We start from the raw sequence: 23,421 nt of genomic DNA on the forward strand, positions 1-23,421 counted from the left end.
TCAACCTCTTTCAGTCGCCTTGATCCATTCTAGGCCTTTCGTCGAGTGAATTTCTTTACTTGTGACATACCGAGTGTCGGCGCGAGTGGGGTCTTCTGTTTTGACAAGTTGTTCTGCAGCCCGCGGATGTCGCGGGATTCGGATTTCGGGAAGCGCGCAGGACGGGAGCGGTCGCAGTAATCGGAAGCGATGAAGCGGAAGCTCCTCGATCCCCGCATCGCCTTTTTCGCCACATACTGCGCGCGTGTCTGCTGCGGGATTTGACTGGATAGCCTGGGCCTACCAGTCAGCCACTCGGGAGCGGCCCCTTATAAGTCGCCGGCTCGGGGTTTCCAAACAGTGTGCTTTCTTCTTCTTTCTTATTCCTCTCTTCCTTCGCAAGTTCTTCCGCCACCTTCGCTCTCACCCTAGCGCCGCAGGCCTGTGCGAGATTTGCCGGCGACGATGGCGAAGGACAAGACATCCGCTCTGGAGCGGGCGAAGAAGGCGGCGGCGCAGGGGAAAGGGAAGAGGTCTGCTCGGGGCGGATCCTCCTCAAGGTCTGCTCTGCCCCGGGGCTGGATCCAGGGCGATTGGATGCCGTCGGTGATCTGGCAAGAGGATCTCGATGACATGGTCGAGGGGGGAGTCATTCCCCACGAAGCTGCGCGTCTCCCGGGGAGAGAGATCGAACCTCAACCCCGCGACGGTGAGTGCGTGCTCCTAGCCACCCACATCGACCGAGGGTTTTCTCTACCGCCCCATCCTTTTTTTCGGAGCTTCCTGAACTTCTTCGGAGCGCAGCTCCACCACTTCACTCCCAACTCCATCGTATACCTTGCCGCTTTCATTTCCATGTGCGAGGCTTTCTTGGGTTGCCGCCCCCATTGGGGACTTTTCAAGCACATCTTTACCTGCCGTTCTCAATCGGTCAAGAAGGCCAAGTCGAGCGATGAAAGGACACAGGTGATCCAGCTGTGCGGGGGCCTGGCGATCCATACGAGGGGAAAGAGTTGTTTTCCATCTATCACTTTCCCGGAGTCGGTCCGTGGTTGGCAGGCGACCTGGTTCTACTGTCAGGACCAGGCGACCCCAGGACAGTCGACTGGTCTTCCCCCTTTTTCTCTCGACCGAGCTGAAAAACCTGCTTCTCTGAAAGTGACACCGGAAGAAAGGGCCCAAGTCAAAGTGCTGGCAAGTCGAGTGGTTGAGCTTGTCCGCGAGGGCGTGACTGGTATGGACCTGCTGGAGGTCTTCCTTCGGAGGCGCATCCAGCCGCTCCAGGCTCGTGACCACCCGATGTGGCTGTACTCGGGTCTCGACGACACCACTCGGGTCCACCCGGAGGAGGTCACCGATGAGATGCTGGAGGGGTGGTTGTCGAGCATCACAGGGAACAAGGACAACCCCCGAGCAGCCAGGAGGGTAATTCCACTCGACAACTCGTATGACGTGGACCAGGTATGTCTTTATGCTCCCGACTGAGATCTTGTTTCCTTAATTGGTCTTCTTTGAGTTGGTCGATTGACTTTTGTCTTGTCTGTTGTTTTCCAGGCGACCACTTAGATGTACTCGACGCTCAACGGGGCACAGGAGCCGACTGAGGAAGGGGAGGCGAGCGGAGGTGAGAGCGGAGGCGAGTGGGAGTCCGACGGTGAAGGAGAGGGAGACGACGACGTCGACTCCAGCGAAGAGGAGGAGGAGGAGGTTGAACCCCCCTGCCCGGAGAGGCGATCCAAGTTCACACACGATCCAGCGCAGGAATGTGGCAAGGAGACTGCTCCTGTTGGGCAATCGTCGAAACGCCCTCGGACCTCTTCTCCTACGCCGACTGGAAAGGCTCCCAAGCACCCCCGTGCGATGCCGTCCAAGCCGCCCAAGGCTCTGCCCAAGATGAAGATGGCTGTCCCTACCATTTCTGGGTAATAATAAAACTTGTTTTCCTTTGTCGACCGTGGACAGATCCTTGGTCGATTCATTGAGCCAACTGATTGACTTTCGAGATTTGTAGCGCTGCTACTTCTGAGATCTCCGCCAAGAACGACGACCAAGAGATGGAGGATGCTGTTACTTCCAACCCTGGTACGATTACTGATGTTCTACTTTGAGTCAACTGGACATTTATTGCAACTCTGGTCGATTGAAATTTTTCCTTGTAGCTCCTCCTCATGTTATCGACCTCCCGGATGACGACGACAATGAGCCGCTGAGAGTGAGGAGGAACAGGAGGGAGTCGGCTGACAAGACCCCTCAATCTGCTCTAGCGTCTGAAGCTATAGCTCGGGATGGTGGTGACACCACTCGGGCTTCTGTGACTTTCGCCATTCCTCTGACAAGTGTGCGGCCCTCGACGTCGACTGCGGATCCGCCTTCGCTTTTTGCCGCGTACCCCGCCCCTGAGGACCAAGCAGCTGCTGCAAGGGAGGCTATACGCCAGGCGGGGATCATGATGGAGCAAGTGAAGGTGGCTCGGGAAGCCAGCCAAGCAGCTTATGACGCAAGTTCGGCTCTTCAGAGTAACGTCCAGGTCAGTCGACTCAACACTTGGTCTGTTACGGTATGCTGTTTGAAGAATCTTTTGAAGAATCTCTTTTCCGAAGATCTTTGTATCTGTACACCCACTGGGTGTGTCTTTCAATTTTTTAGTGGGGGCACGCTGAGTGCACCCACTGGGTGTAGTCCCCGAGACTACGGTGGACTGCTGGCAGTCGACTGTAGTCTCTACATTGTGTTGCTGTAGCTGTATTTCTTCACTCGGTCTGGTCAGGCCATGCCGAATGGAACTGTATCCGGTCGACTGCTGGCAGTCGACTTTTTTTTAGTGGGGGCACGCTGAGTGCACCCACTGGCTGTAGTCCCCGAGACTACTGTCGAATGTTTTTGATTCGGCTGTGGTCTTAGAAACGTCATCATTGTCTCTTAGTTACTCGGAAGCAACTTATCTTGTACGTCTGTCGACAGATTTTTCTTTTTACAGAAATCCTGCAAACTTGTAGCTCGCTATACTGAGTTGGAGAATCAGCAGATCCAGCTCAACCTTAACTTGAAGCTTGCTCAAGAGAACTTAAAGAAGGCGCAAGAAGAAGCAAAAGGTATGGCTGGTGAGGTTCTCCATTCTTGACGAGTGGATTTTCTTCCTTGTCCATTCTTGATGTTGATTTCACTCGACGCGCCGCAGATAAATTGGAGGAAGCTCTAAAGAAGAAGGATCAAGATATTGCAGAGGCACAGAAGGAGGTCTTGGACAAAACGAGGCTTGCTAAAGAGAAAATGGCTTCGGTCGGAGCTCTTGAGCAGGAGAACTCCAGACTGAAAGCTGCTCTTGAGGTAGCCAATCGGGAGGTCAGCCGACTGAAGAACGACAACGCGACTCTGTGTGACAAGGCAGGTGAGCTGGTGGGGAAGAGGAACGATCTGGAGGCTTATCTCGGTGGACTCGCCAAGAAGCTGTTTGTCATGCTCGAAGGTAATTACTCTGCCCCGACTGTCTTGCAGTTACCAAGCCTGTGTAGGGCCACTATCTTACTCTTGAATCGTGTTTGCAGAATTCTGCCAGAACTTTGAAGAGGAGACCAGTCGAGTGGAGCCAAGCTTGTACCCTGCTAACTCTCTTGTGAAGGACGAGGCTGCAATGAACGTGCTCCGTCTGGAGTCTCGTACTGCCAGCGTTGTTGACTATCTGGCTCAGCTGAAAGTTGCGATGTCGTGGATCGACACATCACTCTGGCCTGGGACGACGCTTCAGAACGACCTCGAGTCCTTGATGGCTCGACTTAATGAAGTCCCAGGTCGAGTGGCGGAATGGAAGAAATCTTCTGCTAGATGTGGTGCTGATGTCGCTCTGTCTCTGGTCCGCGTCCATTGCAAGGAGGCGTGAGAAGAAAAGTTGGCTGCCACCCAAGTTGCCAATACCAGGAAGCACAACTTTCAAGACTTCATGGAGACTTTCATCGCTGCTGCCACCCGTATTGCAGACGGGATCGACTTGGACGAGTTCGTCGCCCCTTCCAGTCCTCCTCCCGAGGAATGAAAAACTCCTATGTTTCACTTTAAATTTGCCTCGGAATGCCGAGTGGATTTGTAACCGTTAAACTCTGCCGAGCCGAGGGCTCGAGTACTTTGATCTGAGGTCTGGGACCTTTTAGGCTTTATCTGAACTTGATTTCTCGTTGAATATCTTCATGGTTTGATTCGTCGAGTGGAACTTGATCTTCACTCGGAATAACCTTGTATTTGTGGCGTAACTTCTTGCGGATTGGGTTGTGTCCTGTACTTAGGCGAGCACTGGGCTGCAGCTAAGCCTCCGAGTGGGAGGTTTGCTCTCACTCGATAGGATTTTTAAATACTTAGGCGAGCACTGGCTGCAGCTAAGCCCCCGAGTGGGAGGTTTGCTCTCACTCGATAGGATTTTTAAATACTTAGGCGAGCACTGGGCTGCAGCTAAGCCCCCGAGTGGGAGGATTGCTCTCCACTTGGTAGGATTTTTAAATACTTAGGCGAGCACTGGGCTGCAGCTAAGCCCCCGAGTGGGAGGTTTGCTCTCACTCGATAGGATTTTTAAATACTTAGGCGAGCACTGGGCTGCAGCTAAGCCCCCGAGTGGGAGGATTGCTCTCCACTCGGTAGGATTTTTTCAAACTTAGGCGAGCACTGGGCTGCAGCTAAGCCCCCGAGTGGGAGGTTTGCTCTCCACTCGGTAGGATTTTTTCAAACTTAGGCGAGTGTCTGACTGCAGCTAAGTCTCTTAGAGGTAGAACTTAGGCGAGTACTAGACTGCAGCTAAGCCCCCAAGTGGGAGTCTGGCTCTCCACTCGGTAGGATTTTTTCAAACTTAGGCGAGTGTCTGACTGCAGCTAAGTCTCGTAGAGGGAGAACTTAGGCGAGTACTGGACTGCAGCTAATCCCCCGAGTGGGAGTCTAGCTCTCCACTCGGTAGGATTTTTTCAAACTTAGGCGAGTGTCCGACTGCAGCTAAGTCTCTTAGTGGGAGAACTTAGGCGAGTACTGGACTGCAGCTAAGCCCCCGAGTGGGAGTCTGGCTCTCCACTCGGTAGGATTTTTTCAAACTTAGGCGAGTGTCTGACTGCAGCTAAGTCTCTTAGAGGGAGAACTTAGGCGAGTGCTGGACTGCAGCTAAGCCTCCGAGTGGGAGTCTGGCTCTCCACTCGGTAGGATTTTTTCAAACTTAGGCGAGTGTCTGACTGCAGCTAAGTCTCTTAGTGGGAGAACTTAGGCGAGTACTGGACTGCAGCTAAGCCCCCAAGTGGGAGTCTAGCTCTCCACTCGGTAGGATTTTTTCAAACTTAGGCGAGTGTCTGACTGCAGCTAAGTCTCTTAGAGGGAGAACTTAGGCGAGTACTGGACTGCAGCTAAGCCCCCGAGTGGGAGTCTGGCTCTCCACTCGGTAGGATTTTTTTGAACTTAGGCGAGTGTCTGACTGCAGCTAAGTCTCTTAGAGGGAGAACTTAGGCGAGTACTGGACTGCAGCAAAGCCCCCGAGTGGGAGTCTGGCTCTCCACTCGGTAGGATTTTTTCAAACTTAGGCGAGTGTCTGACTGCAGCTAAGTCTCGTAGAGGGAGAACTTAGGCGAGTACTGGACTGCAGCTAATCCCCCGAGTGGGAGTCTAGCTCTCCACTCGGTAGGATTTTTTCAAACTTAGGCGAGTGTCCGACTGCAGCTAAGTCTCTTAGTGGGAGAACTTAGGCGAGTACTGGACTGCAGCTAAGCCCCCGAGTGGGAGTCTGGCTCTCCACTCGGTAGGATTTTTTCAAACTTAGGCGAGTGTCTGACTGCAGCTAAGTCTCTTAGAGGGAGAACTTAGGCGAGTGCTGGACTGCAGCTAAGCCTCCGAGTGGGAGTCTGGCTCTCCACTCGGTAGGATTTTTTTCAAACTTAGGCGAGTGTCTGACTGCAGCTAAGTCTCTTAGTGGGAGAACTTAGGCGAGTACTGGACTGCAGCTAAGCCCCCAAGTGGGAGTCTGGCTCTCCACTCGGTAGGATTGTTTCAAACTTAGGCGAGTGTCTGACTGCAACTAAGTCTCTTAGAGGGAGAACTTAGGCGAGTGTCTGACTGCAGCTAAGTCTCTTAGTGGGAGAACTTAGGCGAGTACTGGACTGCAGCTAAGCCCCCAAGTGGGAGTCTAGCTCTCCACTCGGTAGGATTTTTTCAAACTTAGGCGAGTGTCTGACTGCAGCTAAGTCTCTTAGAGGGAGAACTTAGGCGAGTACTGGACTGCAGCTAAGCCCCCGAGTGGGAGTCTGGCTCTCCACTCGGTAGGATTTTTTTGAACTTAGGCGAGTGTCTGACTGCAGCTAAGTCTCTTAGAGGGAGAACTTAGGCGAGTACTGGACTGCAGCTAAGCCCCCGAGTGGGAGTCTGGCTCTCCACTCGGTAGGATTTTTTCAAACTTAGGCGAGTGTCTGACTGCAGCTAAGTCTCGTAGAGGGAGAACTTAGGCGAGTACTGGACTGCAGCTAATCCCCCGAGTGTGGAGTCTAGCTCTCCACTCGGTAGGATTTTTTCAAACTTAGGCGAGTGTCCGACTGCAGCTAAGTCTCTTAGTGGGAGAACTTAGGCGAGTACTGGACTGCAGCTAAGCCCCCGAGTGGGAGTCTGGCTCTCCACTCGGTAGGATTTTTTCAAACTTAGGCGAGTGTCTGACTGCAGCTAAGTCTCTTAGAGGGAGAACTTAGGCGAGTGCTGGACTGCAGCTAAGCCTCCGAGTGGGAGTCTGGCTCTCCACTCGGTAGGATTTTTTTCAAACTTAGGCGAGTGTCTGACTGCAGCTAAGTCTCTTAGTGGGAGAACTTAGGCGAGTACTGGACTGCAGCTAAGCCCCCAAGTGGGAGTCTGGCTCTCCACTCGGTAGGATTGTTTCAAACTTAGGCGAGTGTCTGACTGCAACTAAGTCTCTTAGAGGGAGAACTTAGGCGAGTGCTGGACTGCAGCTAAGCCCCCGAGTGGGAGTCTGGCTCTCCACTCGGTAGGATTTTTTTCAAACTTAGGCGAGTGTGTGACTGCAGCTAAGTCTCTTAGAGGGAGAACTTAGGCGAGTACTGGACTGCAGCTAAGCCCCCGAGTGGGAGTCTGGCTCTCCACTCGGTAGGATTTTTTCAAACTTAGGCGAGTGTCTGACTGCAGCTAAGTCTCGTAGAGGGAGAACTTAGGCGAGTACTGGACTGCAGCTAAGCCCCTGAGTGGGAGTCTAGCTCTCCACTCGGTAGGATTTTTTCAAACTTAGGCGAAACGGATTCGCAGCTAAGTCACCCACTGGGGGATTTCTATGCAAACAAAAGTGACAACAATTATTGGAACACTCTTGTCTTTGATAAAAATGAACTGCAGAAATTTTTTCTTATTACATCTCGTCCAAGGGAGAACTCAAGTGTAAAAGGGGCGGAGCAGTTCCGCATTCCAAGCTCGCGGCTCGTCGATCTGGCGATCAACATTGTAGAGGTGATACGCTCCATTGTGGAGGACTCTGGTGACGATGAAGGGGCCTTCCCAAGTAGGAGCAAGCTTGTGTGGTTTCTGTTGATCCACTCGGAGGACCAAATCTCCTTCTTGGAAGGCTCGACTCTTCACATTCCGGGCGTGGAATTGACGCAAGACTTGCTGATAAATGGTCGATCTGATCATGGCCATCTCCCTCTCTTCTTCTAGGAGGTCGACCGCGTCTTGCCGGGCTTGTTCTGCTTCATCTTCAGTATAAAGTTCGACTCGGGGTGCGTTGTGAAGAAGATCACTCGGCAGAACTGCTTCGGCTCCATAAACCAGAAAGAACGGAGTTCTTCCAGTCGACCAGTTAGGGGTGGTCCTCAATCCCCACAGAACTGACGGAAGCTCGTCGACCCAAGCACCTGCCGCGTGCTTGAGATCACGCATCAGTCGACGCTTTTGTCCTTTGAGAATCAGACCATTTGCTCTCTCAGCTTGTCCATTCGACTAGGGATGGGCGACCGATGCGTAGTCGACTCGAGTGCCTTGAGAGGCGCAAAAAGCTCTGAACTTGTCCGAATCAAAGTTTGACCCATTGTCAGTGATGATGCTATGCGGGACTCCATATCTGAATGTTAGCCCTCTGACGAAACTGATAGCAGTGCAAGCATCAAGATTCTTGATGGGCTTAGCTTCAATCCATTTGGTAAACTTGTCGACTACCACAAGCACATGAGTGAAACCGCTCCTGCCTGTTCTCAGTGGACCAACCATGTCCAGTCCCCAGACAGCAAAGGGCCAGACGAGTGGAATGGTCTTCAGGGCTGCTGCAGGCTTGTGTGACATGTTGGAGTAGAACTGGCACCCTCCACACTTGTCGACTATCTCTTTTGCCATCTCGTTTGCTCTTGGCCAGTAAAATCCCGCTCGGTATGCTTTAGCCACAATGGTCCGAGAGGATGCATGGTGACCACAGGTCCCCGAGTGGATATCATCAAGGATTATCTGTCCCTCTTCTGGTGTTATGCACTTCTGACTGATTCCAGTCACGCTTTCTCTATACAACTGTCCCTTTATGACTGTGAAGGCCTTGGATCGGCGGATGATCTGTCGAGCTTCTTCCTCGTCTTCGGGGAGTTCTTTCCTTAGGATATACGCGATGTACGGTATCGTCCAGTCGGGAGTGATTGCCAAGACTTCCATGATTAGGTCGACCACAACAGGAACTTCGACTTCAGTCGGATCTGTGGCACTTTTCGGCTGCGGGGCTTCTTCTGTAAAAGGATCCTCTTGGACTGACGGCAAGTGAATGTGTTCCAGGAACACGTTGCTGGGAATGGCTTCTCTCTTGGAGCCTATCTTTGCCAAATCGTCAGCTGCCTGATTTTTCAGTCGGGGGATGTGATGAAGCTCCAACCCCTCGAATTTCTTTTCTAGCTTTCTCACTGCATTGCAATAACCAGTCATAGCCGGACTTCTGACGTCCCATTCCTTCATCACCTGATTAACCACCAAATCCGAGTCGCCATAGACCATGAGGCAACGGACGCCGAGTGAAATGGCCATGCGCAACCCATATAAAAGTGCTTCATATTCTGCTTCATTATTGGAGGAATCGAAGTGAATCCGGAGAACGTATCTGAGCTTATCTCCTCGGGGGGAGACTAATACTACCCCAGCACCGGAACCATTCAACATCTTAGATCCATCGAAGAACATGGTCCAGTGCTCCGAGTGAACTTGAGTCGGAAGTTGCTGTTCAATCCACTCGGCGATGAAATCTGCGATTGCTTGGGACTTGATAGCCTTCTTTGCTTCAAACTTAATATCTAAGGGAAGGAGTTCAATCGCCCACTTGGCCACTCGACCGGTTGCATCTCTGTTATGCAGAATCTCTGACAGTGGGGCGTCGCTGACGACTGTAATGGAGTGGTCAGAGAAGTAATGTGCAACCTTCTTCGTGGTCATATAAATCCCATATACAAGCTTCTGGTAGTGAGGGTATCTTTGTTTTGAAGGGGTCAAAACTTCAGACACATAATAGACTGGGCGCTGAACTCTGAAGGCCTTTCCTTCTTCTTCCCGCTCGACCATAAGTACTGTACTGACAACTTGTCCTGGGCTGCAATGTAAAGCAGCAGAGGCTCTTTGCTGATTGGGGCAGCAAGCACCGGCTGGGTGGAGAGCAGAGCTTTGAGCTCTGCAAATGCTGCATCAGCTTCTGGAGTCCACTCGAACTTGTCAGACTTCTTCATCAGTCGGTAAAGAGGCAACGCCTTTTCACCGAGACGAGAAATGAATCGACTTAGGGTGGCCAAGCAGCCTGTAAGCTTTTGGACATCGTGCACGCGTACAGGACGCTTCATCCGGAGTATGGTGCCAACTTTTTCAGGATTGGCATTGATCCCCCGTTCGGAAACGAGAAAACCGAGTAACTTTCCACCTGGAACTCCGAATGTGCACTTTGATGGATTGAGCTTGATATCATACCTCCTGAGGTTGGCAAAGGTTTCAGCAAGGTCAGTCCGTAGGTCGGAATCTTTCCGTGACTTGACCACAATATCATCCATGTATGCCTCCACATTCTGACTGATTTGAGTGAGTAAACACTTCTGAATCATTCTGATGAATGTGGCCCCGGCGTTCTTGAGGCCGAACGGCATGGTGACGTAACAGAAGCATCCGAATGGAGTGATGAAAGCTGTTTTGATCTCGTCGGGTCCATACAGACGGATCTGGTGGTACCCGGAATAGGCATCTAGAAAAGACAATCTCTCGCACCCCGTAGTCGAGTCGACTATTTGGTCGATGCGAGGGAGAGGAAAATGATCTTTCGGGCAGGCCCGATTGATATGTTTGAAATCAATGCACATGCGGAGTGACTTGTCCTTCTTGGGGACCATGATGACATTGGCGAGCCACTCGGAGTGGTAAATCTCTCGGATGAACTCCGCTGCTAAGAGCCGAGCCACCTCCTCGCCAATGGCTTGCTTCTTCTGGACGGTGGACCGTCGAAGATGTTCCTTCATGGGCTTGAATTTTGGGTCGACTCGTAGACGGTGCTCAGCCAGCCCTCTAGGAACTCCAGGCATGTCAGAGGGTTTCCATGCGAAGATGTCCCAGTTCTAACGGAGGAGCTGGAAGAGCGCTTCTTCCTATTTGGAGTTGAGCGTCGTTGAGATGTGAGTCGGGGCAGCATCGGGGTCAGTCGGGTGAATGTGGGCTGGCTTTGTTTCACCGAACGACTGAAAAGCTGATTCTGAAGCAGGCTTCTTGGCCCGTAGCAATTCACTCGGATCGGCAGTCTTTTGGTACTCTTGCAGCTCGACCACTGCCATCTGAGCATCAGTGATCTTTGAGCCTTTCTGAAAACACTCTTCTGCTTTCTTTCGGTTGCCCGTAACAGTGATCACACCTTTGGGGCCAGGCATCTTCAGTTTGAGATACACGTAGCATGGTCGAGCCATGAAGCGTGCGTAAGCTGGCCTGCCCAAAATGGCATGATAAGCACTTTGGAAGTCCACAACCTCGAATGTCAACTTTTCCTTGCGGTAATTCTTTGAATCACCGAAAACCACATCAAGAGCAATCTGGCCGAGTGATTCGGCTTTCTTCCTAGGAATGACTCCGTGGAAGCTCATGTTACTGGTACTGAGTCTGGACATCGGAATGCCCATTCCTTTCAAAGTTTCAGCGTACAGTATGTTCAGGCCACTGCCACCATCCATCAGGACTTTGGTCAGTCGAGTGCCTTCGACAACTGGGTCGACCACCAGAGCTTGCCTCCCAGGGGTGGCAATGTGCGTCGGGTGATCAGACTGGTCGAATGTGATGGCAGTCTGAGACCACTTCAGGTAACTGGGTGTTGCCGGAGCAACCATGTTCACCTCACGGTTAATGACTTTCAGTCGACTTTTGCTTTCGACATCGGCAAAAATCATCAAGGTGGAATTGACTTGGGGGTATCCATCGTCACTATCATCCTTGTCCTCAACCCTGTCCGGCTCTTTTTCCTTATCTTTGGGCTGCTTGCCCTAAAACTGCTGGATCAGGAGTCGGCACTGTCGAGTGGTATGCTTTGGGTAAATAAAATTACCCTCTTCATCTTTCTTGGTGTGGATGTGACATGGCCGATCCAAAACATCATTTCCATCTTGATCCTTGACTTTCTTGGGCTTCCAGGTGCCCTTGGGTTTTCCCTTGAAGTTTCCCTGGGTTACGGCCAGGGCCTCCTCAGGAGCGGCTGGCTCGGCCTTCCGCTTCTGTTTCCGACTAGAGTTTCCTCCGGTTTCTTGGGCGACTGCCTTGTGCTTGCCGCTCCGGAGTCGGTCTTCGTCTTCACCATTGGCATACTTGGTGGCAATCTCCATCATCCGATTCAGAGACATCTCTCCAGTTCGACCGAACTTCAGATTTAATTCCCTGTACTTAACGCCTTCCTTGAAGGCACAAACTGCTTGATGGTCTGGCACATTCTCAACCGTGTGATGCAGCGCGATCCACCTCTGGATGTAATCCCTCAGAGTTTCATTCGGCTTCTGTACGCAGGACCGCAACTCTGTAAGGCCTGCAGGTCGCTTGCATGTTCCCTCAAAAGTTGTGACAAACACTCGGGAGAAGTCCTCCCAAGTGTAGATGCTGCTGGGCGCCAACTGATTTAGCCACGCTCTGGCTGAGCCCTCTAACATGAGAGGCAAATGCTTCATGGCCACCTCATCATTGCCACCGCCAATCTGTACAGCCACTTGGTAATCTTCGAGCCAAGTGTCAGGCTTAGATTCACCGGTGAACTTGCTGACTCCAGTCGCCAGCCTGAAGTTGGGAGGAATCACTGCGGCTCTGATGGCTCGACTGAAACACTCTGGCCCCGAAGCATGTACTCTGCTGCTGGCAGGCGCATCTCTGTTGTGGCCTTCTCGATGAGCTCTGTTCCTGTCAACCAAACCTTGAACGAGGATGGATCTCGCATCAAAGCCTGGGTCCCTGGGGTCGACTGGAATCCTCTGCCCAACACTATGAGGGCGTCTGTCATCTTGCCGTCGAGGCGCATATGACCCACTCCTCGGGGGAGGGGTTGGCACTCGACGTCGATCATCATGATCGAATCGGTGATCGTACTGCTCATTTCTTCTGTACTGATCGTGCCGGTCTCCACGTCCCTCATGCCTCAGGGGCGATCTCGGGCTGTGAGCCGACTCGACTGTATTTGTTGCAACGGATCGACTGTGGATCCTGTTCCGTGACTGAGAAACGGCGGAATTCTGGTTTCCCGCCGCCCGGAGCAACGCTCTGATCTGCAACAAGCCCCTGCCAGCCTCCGACTGGGAGGGCTGAATTGATTCTGCTATACGGGCCGCAGTGGCCAAATTCTGAACTAGGGTTCGATATACCTGCGGCGGCGGGAAGAGCTGACGCCGACTGGACTCGGGAGCTTGCTGACGTCGACTGGACTCGGGAGCTCGCTGACGCGCTTGCTCGTCGAGTATTCGCTGGAGATTCTCTAGTCGAGTGCGCTCGGCCAGGTTAGCCAAGCGCGCGTCCTCCAAGGCCCGGGCCTCGGGGGTTTCTCCGACAATAGGAGTATGGAGTGCGTCCATGTTCCAGCGGCGAAGCTCCTCTCGCTGCAATGACGTGAGAGGTTCAGGGAGATATTCGTCGTGAGGATGCGACGGGTCGCCCCCACCCGCGCCTCCATCAGCGCGAGGGAAACCGGGAGGACTGTGTGTTCCATCGACCGCCAGAACCTCAGCCGCTGGGTCGCTGCTGTCGCACTCGGATGCGGTCTCCGCGGAGCCAGTCAAACAGGCCGCAGAGGGATTCGTCGGGCTCGATTTCCGCGACTTGTGGGGCTGCCGACTGACGGGCCACGGCATGCCTCACCCACCGCTGAAGTCTCAACCGACCGGAGCGCTTGCGCTGGTGGGAGACAGGGCGGGGAGACGGCACGGGGGCCGACTGATACTGGGTCAACTACTGCCGCAGGAGGACGCCAGGAATGCATGCGCGGAAGTGCGTCGCACCGCGGACGGGGAGCGCGTCGATGTTGAGAGGCGCCTCCTGAAGCCAAGCGGAGTCGTCGGCGATGAACATGAGCGCGCCGAGACGGATCTCGCGGCCCTCCACCAAAACTCCGCACGAAACCATGATCAAAGGGATCGGAAAAATAGCAACTTCTCCAACTAGGCGCTAAGATTCCCAATCCACGGTGGGCGCCAACTGTCGTGGTTCTAACTCTGACAGTGATGTAGGGGTGTGTGTATGGAGAGGCTAGATCTCAGCTATGGAGAAGTTGTAAGCACACGAGGATTACGAGTTCAGGCCTTTCTCGGAGGAAGTAACAGCCCTACGTCTCGGTGCCCGGAGGCGGTCGATTGAATTATGCGTGTGTGGATAACAGGGGTGCGAACCCTTCATACTGAGGAGGGGGGTGGCTTATATAGAGTTCGCCGGCCCTCTCCTGCCCCCAGTAATGCAGGGTTTAAAGTACATTTAAGGTTGGGCGTTACTGGTAACGCCCCTAATAAAGTGCTATAATGACCATAAAGACTACTTAATAGTCGACCGTTTGCCCGCGGAGTGACATTAGGTCTCCTGGCGGTCGAGTGGCTAGCTTCATGGTCGAGTGATAGCTTCTTGGTCGAGTGTCTTGAACCCGTCGAGTGGGATACCTTCAAGTCGATTGAAAGGTGACTTCTTCTAGGGATGTCCTCGGGTAGGGCTCTTAGGACAGGTCCGTGCCCCTACCCTAGGTACATAGCTTCATCACCGTCGGATCAAAATAAGTTACTGCTGGAATGAATAGTAACTTCCTATAACGCCTCCCATCGCTCGTTTTTTACTACGTTTTTTGGTTCTAAAGTCAGTCTCTGACGTGTGGGTCCGTTCGCGGGTGGGCCTCGGTTGTCAGCGACCGTGGCTGTAGCTCCGGCTCGTTCCTCCCGTCACGTGTACCAGCGGTGAAATATCCCCTGCCACCGCACGTTATATCTTGCCCCCGCCGAGGGTATTTCGGTCTTTTTGCTCCCGGGGGTCGTGCGTGGCGTGCGGTGATTAGCTCGTCCGGCTATGGGGTGGGGGAGGGCAGCGACCCACCCTTTCGTGCTCTCATTCGTCCCTCTCGTCTCGCTCTTTCTGGATCTTGTTCTCTCTCGTCGCCGGCGCTCCTCCTTCTCGATTCGACGCCGTCCTTCAGGTGGTTCAGCAGTTGTTTTGGCAGTTCACCACCAACGCCGGGGGCTACGGCCACGCATCGCCATCGCCGGGACGAGCGTCGGCCGCCGAGACGGCCGTCCACGTCGTTTTTGTCGTCGTCCTCGCCCCGACAGATCGCCTCTCCGGCGCGGACTCCTCCTTAGACCACAACGCCGACAAGTGAAATGGCATCTTCTAGGTACGTACGCCCTCCGCCCCTTAATCCCCAAAGCCTCCCTTTTTCTTGGTTCATGGTTTGCCTAAGAAATGTTCGTGTTCTTGCGCTTTGTGTAGCAATTGGATGCACACGGGAGGGTGTAGCAGGAGATCAGCACGCGGCTGTCCGCCAGCACGTACGGGGAGGGTGACCTCATCATCCTCATGCAATCGTAATGCTCCCGATGACACTGATATTCATATAGTATTTATCCCACCATTCTGCTATGCTTCAGTTAATATGTTCATTCCTCTCCATTTTCTGTCAAGTCAAGCTCTAAACTTGTTTCTGCAAGCGTTTTGACCATCCATGGCTTACACAGCTATCTTTTTGTGGATCCCATCCTTGGACCCTGGTCCCTAAATACTAGAGGCAACATGGTCATTTAATAGCCTCTAGGAAGAGACTAGAGACTTTTTAGTCTCTGGAAACAAACAAGGAGGGACTTTTTAGGGACTAGGGACTTTTTAGTTGGGACTAAAATAAGTCCTAGGACTAAAGAACCAAACACCACCATAGTCGTATAGCTAACTAGTACTCCCTTCATTCCGAGACAACTAATATGGAGCTAAAGGGAGTGGTACTAAATAAGTGAACTATTATACTATAAATGACGCGACATGGTCTGTTCCGTTGTTGGTCCTGTGTGATGAATTTAATACACCGATACATGCATGCTTGAGTATAGTACTACCTCTTAATTGGCCATGAGAGCACTTGGCGGGAGTTTGAATAATTAATCTCTACTAAGAATGTAAGGTTTCCATTTCACCTTTCTTCGCACCACCCCTTCGTCCAACCTTTCATGTATATGATAATCAATCACCTTAATTTACTTATATTCTGAATCAATTCCACTTTAATTTACTCAAATTTCTAATCAAAATATAAGGTAATTCATGGGCAGAATTTGATGAACATTTATTGACACAATCACATTATTATTGACATGTAAATCAAAAGCTAACGTACTAGAATATTTATATCTCACCGATGGACAAAGGGAATTGTATACGGGATTGATTAAATCCTTGACATCATGGTTCATCCGATGAGATCATCGTGGAGCATGTGGGAGCCAACATGGGTATCCAGATCCCGCTGTTGGTTATTGACCGGAGAGTTGTCTCGGTCATGTCTGCATGTCTCCCGAACCCGTAGGGTCTACACACTTAAGGTTCGATGACGCTAGGGTTGTTAGGAAGACTTGTATGTGATTACCGAATGTTGTTCGGAGTCCCGGATGAGATCCCGGACGTCACGAGGAGTTCCGGAATGGTCCGGAGGAGAAGATTTATATGTAGGAAGTTGTCATACGGTCACCAGAAAGGTTCGGGGGCATATCGGTATTGTACCAGGGCCACCGGAGGGGTTCCGGGGGTCCACCGGGAGGGCCACCTCTCTCAGAGGGCCTAATGGGCTGTAGAGGAAAGGGAACTAGCCCTACATGGGCTGGCCGCATCCCCCCTTGGGCCCATGCGCCTAGGGTTGGGGGGGGGGAAACCCTAAAGGGGTCGCCCCCCTTGCTTGGGGGGCAAGCCCCCTCCCCTTGGCCGCCGCCCCCCCTCTAGATCTCATCTAGAGTGGTCCGGCACCCCTTCCTCCTTCCCCTATAAATAGAGGGGCAAGGGGAGGGCTGCACAGAACATCCCTGGCGTAGCCCCTCCCCTTCCCAACACTTCTCCTCCTCCGCAAGAGCTTGGCGAAGCCCTGCCGGAGTACTGAAGCTCCACCACCACCACGCCGTCGTGCTGCTGTTGGAGCCCTCTTCCTCAACCTCTCCCTCCTCCTTGCTGGATCAAGGCGCGGGAGACGTCCTCGCTCCATACGTGTGTTGAACGCGGAGGTGCTGTCCATTCGGCGCTAGGATCTTCGGTGATTTGGATCACGACGAGTACGACTCCACCAACCCCGTTCTCTTGAACGCTTCCGCTCGTGATCTACAAGGGTATGTAGATGCACTCCTCTCTCCCTCGTTTCTAGATGACTCCATAGATTGATCTTGGTGATGCGTAGAAAATTTTAAATTTCTACTACGATCCCCAACAACATTTGCATTATCAATTAAAACCATATGAGGAAAAGTTGCTTTCTCCTTAGTTAGCTTCACTTGGAGTTGATCATGAGACTCCTTGAGACTAGCGTGAATACCCTTCAAGGCCTTGTGGGCCTTGTCAAGTATATCAAGCTCCTCTTTGAGTCTAGCAAGATCAACCCCGAGTTTGGCCTTCTCGGAATTTAGCACACGAGAAACAATGAGGACATGATCATAATCTTTCTTCAACTTAGCATGATCAATGTTGTGTGACTCCTCAAGAGCTAAACGAAGACCACGCTCTTCCTCAAGAGCATTGGAGAGATCCGAAATCTCATCGGCATAGTCACGACTGTGCCCTTCCATCTTAGAGATGGTGTCTTTGTGAGCCTCGATCATGTCATTGGCTTCACCAAGTTGTTCCAAGAGAGCAACAAAGTGCTTCTTGGATTTTCCCTTGAGTTTGACCATAAAGGCCTCAGACTCGTTAGCCTCCACATTAACTCCCTCAAGTTCATTAATGCTATCCGACGGAGAAGGATGATTAATGAAGGTAGTTTTGATATTGGGGGTTACCTTGTTGGTAGCTTTATCCATGAGGCACTTGGTGGTGATGCTCTCATTGGGTGAATCGAAGAGAGACACCCGTGAAGTCGTTGCAATGGCAACGGAGGCCATGGCAACCGACTCATGATCTTCGTCATCATCATCATCCTCATTGTACTCTTCTTGTACAACCAATGCCTTGGGAGGAGTCTTCTTAGTGAAGTTGTTCTTGTTGGGGAACGACTTGGCCTTGTCCTTTCGGATGAGCTTGCCACCATTGTCTTCCCTCTTCTCATACGGGCATTCCGCAACAAAATGACTCACGTTGCCGCAATTGTAGCAAGTCCTTACACGTTGCTTGCCCCTCGTGCCACTCGAGTTGTTTTTGCTAAAGTTTGGCCTCGAGTTTTTCTTGCTCCAAAATTGCCTTGAAGCAAGTGCCATGTGTTCATGATATGCATACTTCATATCTTCGGGGTTGCTCTCCTCTTCTTCCTCTTCTTCTCCTTCAACGATGAGCTTGGCCTTCAAAGCAAGGTTAGGCTTCTTTGCCCGTTGAGAACGGAGCACCGCATTGTCGGCGGTCTTGTCCAAAATGTTCATGGCCACAAACTCATCCAACACTTCGCTTGAGGTCAAAGTGTGGAAGTCCGGTCTTTGACGAATGACGGAGGACATTGCCTTGTGGTAGGGCATCATTGCCTTGAGGAATTTGCGCTTGATCCAATGGTCATCCGTGTACTTGCTCCCGTGATCTCGTAGTGAGACCGCGAGTTTGGTTACTCTCCGATAAAGGTCACGAGGTTCTTCATCTTCTTTCATAGAAAACTCATCGGCCTCATCTTGTACCACTTCATAGTTGGAGCGTTGAATGCTTGCGCTTCCCCGGTAGAGAGAGACAACACAATGCCATGCATCTTTGGCCAAGGCGAAGGGACGAAGATGAGGTAGTTCTTCTAGTGGAATTGCATCTTGAATGATGAAGAGAGCATTCTCGTTGAATTGATTGTCTGCGGCTTCTCGAGGAGTGAAGTTGCTTGGATCATGTGGATAGAAACCTTCTTTAATGATTCTCCAAAGGTTAGTGTTCACATGATTTAAATGGCGTTTAAAGTGGTAAACCCAAGAATCAAAGTCCTCATTTTTCACAATCTTAGGGGGAGGACCAGCATGATTCAAATGAGTGGAAGGAACCGGTCCACCATAAACAAGTGGTGGTTCCACATGGGCAAAGATGCCGGTGCCATTCTTACCACTAGAATAAGGAGCCTTTTCACTACTAGCTTCCCCCTTGTCGGGGAGAGCATCCGTCACCTTGTTGGCGGGGTCACCCACATTCAACGGTGCGGTGGATAGTTTAAGCCCCTCAAGAAATTTAGTAAACATGCTTTTAACTTCGGTTGTCATGGAGGTTTTCAATGTCTCCAAGGCCACATTGAACTCCTCACGAGAGACCAAGGTTCCCCCATCGCCCGTAGACGAGATAGGATTCACACTGGAGTGTTCCTCCACACCGTCTACGGTATCAACCATACTCTTTAGACGGTAAAGTCCTTAATAAAGAGGCGAGGCTCTGATACCAATGGAAAGGATTGATATGGTTGACTAGAGGGGGGGGGTGAATAGGCAACTACCAATTTTTAGCTTTTCTTTACCAAATTAAACTTTGCATCAAAGTAGGTTGTATAGATGTGCAACTAGATGAACAACCTTTATGATGCAATGACAACAAGCATACAAGCAAGCAAGAGAAGTAACACTACAAGGCTTGCACAAGTAAAGGTAAGAGATAACCAAGAGTGGATCCGGTGAAGACGAGGATGTGTTACCGAAGTTCCTTCCTTTTGAGGGGAAGTACGTCTCCGTTAGAGCGGTGTGGAGGCACAATGCTCCCCAAGAAGCCACTAGGGCCACCGTATTCTCCTCACGGCCTCACACAATGCGAGATGCCGTGATTCCACTATTGGTGCCCTTGAAGGCGGCGACCGAACCTTTACAAACAAGGTTGGGGCAATCTCCACAACTTAATCGGAGGCTCCCAACAAAACCACGAAGCTTCACCATAATGGACTATGGCTGCGCGGTGACCTCAACCATCTAGGGTGCTCAAACACCCAAGAGTAACAAGATCCGCTAGGGATGAGTGGGGGAATCGAAAATCCCTTGGTGGAAGTGTAGATCGGGGCCTTCTCAACCACTACCGAGCAAATTAACAAGTTTGATTGGCTAGAGAGATAGATCGGGCGAAAATGGAGCTTGGAGCATTTAATGGAGCTTGAGCAATAAATGGAGCTTGGGGAGGAAGAGGTAGGTCAAAGAGAAGAAGGGGACTCCCTTTTATAGTGGGGGCAACAATCCAACCGTTGCCCCCCACCAACCAGCCCCGCACAGAGCGGTACTACCGCTAAAAGGGGGTGGTACTACTGCCAGGACAGCGGTACTGCCGCATCAGCTAGCGGCACTGCCGCGCAGAGGGGACTAGTAGGGAAAGGACCCAAACGCGATACTACCGCGGTGGTAGGGGCGGTACTACCGCTCTTGGAACGGTACTACCGCCTCTACAACCGCAGCTAGTGCCACAAAACCCGACACGAGAAAAAGACCTCTCGAATCGAGGCGGTAGGAGCCAGACTGCCCAGCGGTACTACGGCAACGGGGTCACGGGTGGTACTACCGCTGTGGAGCGGTACTGCCGCTTGTGACCCTTCAGCCGTACTACTGCTGGAAGTGCGGTACTACCGCTGGGGCGCAAGGGAGAGAGAGACTCTCCAAAGATGCTGAGGACGAGGCGGAGGTGCTAGGCACCCCAGCGGTACTACTGCTGTGGAGCCACGGGCGGTACTACCGCTACGCAGTGGTACTGCCGCTTGTGGCTCCTTAGCGGTACTACCGCTGGGTTGCGCGGTACTACCGCTTGGACCCAGACAGGAAAAGGAAGAGAGGAGAGAACCCTACAATGGAATGGAAAAGCTCGAAGGGTGAGAAGCTGATGTGTACGTGATGATTCCACCCATGCAATACCCCAGCGGACCCCCTCTTGATAGTACGGTGCCCTCTACGCAACTAGTCCACCGAGAAAGAAACGAAAGAGCTACACCGTCTTGAAATACACTTCGAGGGGAAGAAAGCGTCTCGTGCCAGGGGAGAATCTATGAATTATACAAAGCACAAGATTAGTCCGCAAACATGTTGTCATCAATCACCAAAACTACCTTGAGAGAGATATGCTGTAACAATCTCCCCCTTTTTGGTGGATTGATGACAACTAGGGATTTGCGCAAAGAAAAGAAATAAAACAAATAAAACTAAGAACTACAAAATATAGACGGGCTCCCCCAGAATGTGTGCACCTAGATATGGCAAGACACTCACATTCGGATCAACACTCCCCCTATATTTTATAGTCCAACAATACTAAGCACAAGATATATGAGAGAAGATAATAAACTGGACAAGCATGCATCTCATAATAAACTACAGTACTCTGAATAGACATAAGTAATAAGGTAGCGATAGGGAGCATATGTATCACACCATATGTCTAGAACTTAGGTCTCACACCAAACCAAACCAAATAAAGACACCTAGAGAACACACAAGGACCCACAAGACGACCCAAAGCACGACAACAAACACAAATCCCTACACTCTCTCCCCCTTTGGCAGCGAGACACCAAAAAGGGCAAAGAGTGACGCTACGACTCCAGGTTATGGGAAGATGGCGATCTCGAACATCACATCTCTGCATCTTCATCGTGGGTCGAAAACTGCTCAGCATCGGAGTCGGTCCAAGGGCAGTGCTGATGAATCCACTCCTCCTCTTCACTGATCTGTCCCTCAGAACCACTGGCAACTGCCGCTCCCAACTGACGCATGAGCTCCTTGTGGCACACCCTGGCATGCTTCTCCGTCACATGAGTCATGTACTGACCATGAGACTCCATGCAGAACAGCTTCTTCAACTTGTTTTTAAGCTTCTTCGCCCATGAGGGTTCAGCACTAGAGGGGCCAATATCCTCCTCGTGATCATCAGTGGCTGCCCCACCCTTGGTCTCCATGGCAGCAGTAGCAGCAGCAGCAGACGGAGCCCCTGTGGCAGCAGCAGCAGACGGGGTGGTCCAATTGTCCTTCTTCCTCAGACGCTTGATCTCATGAGAAACCAAATCTCCAGTTTCTAGCAATACTCTGGGATAAGTCTGTGCCCAGGCCCACTCAATGAGCCTCATGATGAATGGACCATATATAGGGCACTTGCGCTCAGACACTGCAGAGAGAAGTTCAGACCACATGACATGAGAAATATCCAGGCTCTCTCCAGTGCTTGGTTCCTTCTCATGCTGACAGAAAAGGAGCATGTCCATGAGGTAAGAGTGGACCATATCCAGATTCCCGATCCGAGGGAAGAGAGTCTCACGGAAGATGCGATGAAGAATGTCTAGATATGGAGACAGCTCATAGGTCTTCTTCTCAGTTACTAGGTGAACTTTCACAGTGCAGTAGGGCCAAAGGGCTTGCTTGTGGGTGGACGTAGCATTGCGGTGAGGGCGGAAACCGACAGGAGTTTCAAGCCCGGTATCCACCACATCAAGTAACTCCATGAAGGCCTTCCATTTGACAGAAAGCAGCTTGCCATTGGTCATCCATGTCAGAGTCCTGTCGCCATCCGTCCCAAGATGGACGGTGGCATAGAATTGAGCCACCAAATCCGCATCGAAATCCTGAGAATGTTCAGCTGAGTGCACATCTGAAGGGCTTCGCCAAAGTACTCTGGGTCCTTCTCCATAGCGTCAGTGTCAATGGAGCGAACATCAACAAATAGATTCTTCTTAGCCTTGATCACATCAAAGTAGATGGCAAACTGAAAACGGTTCCAGAACGGGCGGTTGACCAAAGTGGGTTCTTGGTCCACCGCATAGGGGTTGCGGCGACGCTTCTCCCAAAACTCCTTGTTGGTCATCTCAGTCACAGTCTTCCCTTTTGGCTTGTTGGCGGGTCGCTTCGATTGCTGAGGAGGTGGAGGAACACTGGCAGGTGCACTTTCTAGAGGCGGTTAGGTGCTCGAGGAACCACCGGCTGGCTCTGAGGTGCGGTAGCGTTTTGATGTAGAACGCCCGGGGTTGATACGGTGACCTTGCTGCTCGGAATGGTCATCACCTGGAGCCAAACACAAAAACATGCAAAACAACCAGAAAGAACGAGCATAAGCCAACAAGCACAACAAAAAGATCAAGGTAAGGCAGGAATATGATGGAATTTGGCATGCAGCGGTAGTACCGTGACATGCCCGCGGTAGTACCGCCCCAAGCGGTAGTACCGCCCTAAAGAGAGCGGTAGTACCGCTCGAGGTCAAGCGGTAGTACCGCTCCAATGAGAGCGGTAGTACCGCTCGAGGCGGAGAAACAACAGTTTCCTACAACACGAGGTGGAGAAATAGTGGTTTCCTACTAACATGGTCAGATCCGGCACTACCGGCCTGCCAAATTCAAAAATATTCCTACCAAACTCCAATCTAGATAGTCTAGTTGCCTTCTCCAACCAACTCAAGCCTAGATTTAGCCAAAAATCTAGAGATGCAACCACCATTGCCCCTAAGAAAACAAGATCTAAAAACGAGACACAGGGGAAAGAAAGAACGGGGGCAATACCGGCATCCATGGCAAGAGGACGGGGTGGGGATCGACTCCACCAAAGGAAATGGAGAGGGACGCCCCGGAGACGGAGATCCGCCGGAGCCCACCCGCGGCGAGTGGAGGCTGGAGAGAGGAAGAGGAAAGAGGGGGCGAAGTGAATGGGTATGGGGGAGAAAAACCTCCCCCTGCCCTGACTTAACCCCCTGGTCCCGTCCCTCAGCGGTAGTACCGCCCAGCACGCCAAGGCAACCAAACCAACAGGGCTTTTGCTCGAAGAAACGACAAAAACGGCAAGAAAAAGAGCACACCAGCAAAACGACCAAGACACACCTCTTCAAAAGAGGGCGGTGGCCGAGGCCACCTATGTTTGAGTCAACAGGTAT

This window comes from Triticum urartu, chromosome 2A, assembly GCF_056163025.1.
Source record: "Triticum urartu cultivar PI428250 chromosome 2A, HENAU_Tu73, whole genome shotgun sequence".
In the NCBI taxonomy this organism is placed as follows: domain Eukaryota; kingdom Viridiplantae; phylum Streptophyta; class Magnoliopsida; order Poales; family Poaceae; genus Triticum; species Triticum urartu.